This window comes from Dermacentor silvarum, chromosome 4 (genome assembly GCF_013339745.2).
Source record: "Dermacentor silvarum isolate Dsil-2018 chromosome 4, BIME_Dsil_1.4, whole genome shotgun sequence".
NCBI lineage: Eukaryota > Metazoa > Arthropoda > Arachnida > Ixodida > Ixodidae > Dermacentor > Dermacentor silvarum.
The window spans coordinates 173,731,311-173,735,609 of NC_051157.2; positions in this window are offsets into that span (position 1 = coordinate 173,731,311).

Below are 4,299 nucleotides of genomic sequence, written 5' to 3' on the forward strand. Positions count from 1 at the left end.
TAGGAGTGGAACGCGATAGCCTTATCGGGCCCCATTCGCATCGCATTTTCTTTGAGTAGGCTTCACTGCAACATAGAACGTGGGAAAGCCAGCTTACAGCGATTCCTTAAAGTCTGTTTCACATTTAAACAAAAATGCTTTGCTGGGAAGACATTTATTCAGGGGCAATATAAGTCGTCTTATATGAAAACGTGAAAGCCCTAGGACCTTTTTTATTATTTTATCAATTGTTTGCTCATGCCCCGACGCGCGCGCGTGTCCAAAACGCATTAGGTAGTGCAAGTCCCAATTTCACCTGCCGAGGATGCGACCGCCATCTGGATAAGAGTTTCTCAAGTAGCCTACCCGAGCGCGCCGCTGTTGGTAGGGTAGAAATGCTGGAAAAGGGGTTTGAGTTTCAGTTTCCTCGTAACAGAATTTTGTTTTCTGGTACATTCAAATAACAGTCCCGACGCCATATGTTGTGGTTAAGTCGTACTTTGACATTTTTCTGGTGAATTTCACTGTGAGAAATTCAATTTTTGTTCACTAACACATTGCGCCACGTGTGGAGGGTCTTTGTGGTCGCGGTGCTTCTCCTGCACTTTCTCCTGCACTAACACCTTGCGCCACGCAGAGGGCCTGCGCGGTCGGGGTGGTTCGGGATTATTTTCTCCGCCACGGACGCCGACATCAACGCCGACGCCAACGCCCGCTTTTCTGCGACACGTGGCTCTTAACCTTTTCAGGCCCAAATTAATTCTGTTCAATGTAAAAAAAATCGTGTTCACAATTTGAGATGCGCATGATCCTGGTAGTTAAAATTTTTTTTTTAATCTGCGCTCACACTTTTCAATCAAAACTTATTTAATTATTCCAGATGGAATCAGTGCGACTTGGTGGACTTGAAATGCGTCGTTTCAAACAATACGTGAAAAGTCTATTTTAGATGAAAATCCTTGGAGCAATTGTTTTCTTTGTTGAGGCAGAGGTGTGTGCCACACTTCTCGCACCGAATGCGGGAGTAAGAGCACATTCTTCTCTATTTTTTTATAGTTTGCGCGATGATTTCTTTTTGATCGGACGAATCAATGTGACCTCGAGGGATCAGCACAAGCTTCGCGACTTCTTTCTTTTTCCCATAAAACTCGCATGTACTGATTGTCGCCATCTGTTCCTAAAGAAAACGTTTCCGCATTACGGAGGGATCCCCCCCCCCCCCCAAAAAAAAAAGTTTATCTACGCGGCATAAGCTCATATCAACAGCATAAAATCACAAAAAGCAGAGCAAGGCTCCATTAACAATACAGGCTCCTGGTGCGATAATGATCCATCAGGTAACACGCGCCCAAAACATGACCAAGTACGGCAGGAAGACGCCGTTTCAGCGCGAAGACATACGCGATTTAGTCAGTGAGGTAACGTCAATCGAAAATGTATCGCGTGAGTAGTCGGGGCCGCTACGTCCCAATGATTCCATTTAGAATCATCAAGATTCCCAAAGTTCTCCGGTACCCGCAAATACATTTCGCCGAAAAAATTTACTGCGAAGGGATAGCATAACACCTGATAGTCAAAGTAAAAATAAAATAATTGTCATACCTCTGCACGGTGAAAATAGAGGGGATCTCAGCGAATGGCGGGAACAGTGCAACCAATTCTTTTATTTTTTCGTTCAGATGTGGAAGCACTTCCTTGAGTCTACCAGCTTGCCAGCATATGTAGAGCAAGCGCTGAATATGAGTTGTAGCGTAAGAACAACCTTTTTTTTTAAACCTGGGGTTGCCAAACTGAGCTACAAAATCGATGATTCAATTTGGAATCACAGGGCCTTAAAGGGTTAACGCTCTGGCATTAAAAAAAAATGTCACAGTTTCGCCCTAAGGGCGAAGCAATGAATGCGATAGCAACACAGCAATGTCATACGAAGTAAGGTGAGCGGCTTTGGTAGCAACAACACGCAGAACTGTTGTCGACGCCATCGGCGTTTTGCCCGCGTTAGCTCAAAATGCGTGCGGCATTGGTGACTGTTGCTGGAGCCTCTGATATAAATAGGCACTTGGTGCCGCAGCTAAACGTCGCCTCCCTTCCCTCCCCCTCCCCCACGGCCTCTCGCGCGTCCGAAGAAGGCGCGTTTGCTCTACATGTATGGTGATTGTAAAGGAGAAAAGAGACGCCTACTTCTGCAGCCCTTAAGCGAGCACGGCGCAGAACGCGCGTTTGTTCTCCGCCGTGCGTTCACTCCCCGTGAAAGACGCGCCCCTCGCGCCCTTTCACTCGCACATACAGCGTTCGGCGCGCGGCGACGATTTCATCTCCAAATGACGTCATACGGAACCTCACGGCGACGGCGACGGCGACGGCGACGGCGACGCCGACGGCAGAAATCTGCTTTTGAGTGTCCATATAATTGCTATCGCAATAAAAGTTGTCGCAGTTTCACCTGAAAGGTGAAGCATCAATTGCGATAGCAAATTTGTAGAGAGCTATACGGAGTAATGATATTAGCTTTATCACCTGTATAAACTTGGACATGCAGCAGCACCGGCAACACGCAGAACTGTTGTCGACGCCGTCGGCGTTTTGCCCGCGTTCGCTCAAAATGCGTGCGGCGTTGGTGACTGTTGCCGGAGCCTCTGATATAAATAGGCACTTGGTGCCGCAGCTAAACGTCGCGTCCCTTCCCTCCCCCTTCCCCCCTCCCCCACGGCCTCTCGCGCATCGGAAGAAGGCGCGTTTGCTCTACATATATGGTGATTGTAAAGGAGGAAAGAGACGCCTACTTCTGCAGCCCTTAAGGAAGCACGGCGCAGAACGCGCGTTTGTTCTCCGCCGTGCGTTCACTCCCCGTGAAAGAGCGCGTCCCTCGCGCCCTTTCACTCGCACATACAGCGTTCGGCGGCGCGCGGCCACGATTTCATCTCCATTGACGTCATACGGAACCTCACGGCGACGGCGACGGCGAAGCCGACGGCAGAAATCTGCTTTTGAGTGTCCATATAATTGCTATCGCAATAAAAGGCGAAAGCTTGCACTAGGCCGCGCGCGCAAAGCTCAAGACAGCGAAGTTAGCCGAAATGCCGACAACGCATTCCAGCAGACCCGCTCCATGAATGCGTCTCTCTCTATCTCTCTCGGACTTACGGCCGTACCTGCGCGTTTCATAGCGCAGCTTGCAACACCGACACCGCGTTCCAATGCCAACACCGCGTTGCAATGCCGACAACGCGCTCAGTGAATGCGTCTCTCTCTCTCACTCTCATTTTCTTTATCACTTTCCCGAGCATAGCGCGCAAAACCTCTTCACCTCGCAGAGAATTGGCACGAGCGCGTGCGAACGCGCAAGCTGTGGACGAAGACGACGACGCTCGAACGCAATCATATGGTTCGCATAAATGCATGTTCTGCAAGCGGGGCTGTGTAGCCAGATGTTCCAATAAAAAGAAAGGCTGTGTAGCCTAGGGGCTACGACGCGCGCCTTGGGACCGTGGATACGCGGGTTCGAATCTCGCCTCAGCAAGAAAGTTTGTTTTTTATTTCTTTCTTCATTGCTACTCATGATAGTTTCTTGATACAAACCACAAATTACGGCTAACTTAAACACCTTCACTGTTAAAATGTGCCGGAAATGCCGACCGAAGCTACCAAGTGTGGAAACAGAAACGGGCACCCAAAATGGGCACTGTGGCTTGTTCTCTCCTCAGTATCATTTTTAATAAAGTATCCTGTGCTATACGTCTCGTGAAAATGATGCAATTCGCTAAACATGTAACATCATAAGTTGTAAAACGCATGGAGATAGGACTTCTAAGAAGCCTAATTTTAATTTAGGGCCTTAGTATTCTCGAAAAGAATCATCCAAAAATGGTAAGCTTCCAAAACGTGAAAGCGTAGCGTTTACGAATCTGCAGCTCTCCTCCATAAACAGATAGCGTAGTTTTGTATACTGCACCTGTTGAGCCTGTAAAGCGGACTCATTTCTGTAGTGAGCTTACAGGTTACGTAAAATTATCACATTGCTTACGAGTGTTTTTTTTTTCAAATCTTGTACTGAGAAATTTGTTGTATATATGAAAACAATGGTGGATACATGCATTTTGTCCATTTCGGATGACCGAATAGGTGCACTTTAGAAAACTACGATATCATTTTTAATAGCTAGTGTTAGATTGTTAGCGTTCTAAACTCGAAGCGTTAGTTCTTTTTAGGATTTTCAAGTTCTTGCGAAAAACAAATAGATGACGTAAGAAATCCACTTCGCTTAATTTGTAAAGAAAGAAAACTGGATTCGCTGGACTCCCAAATGCACATTGCTTCACT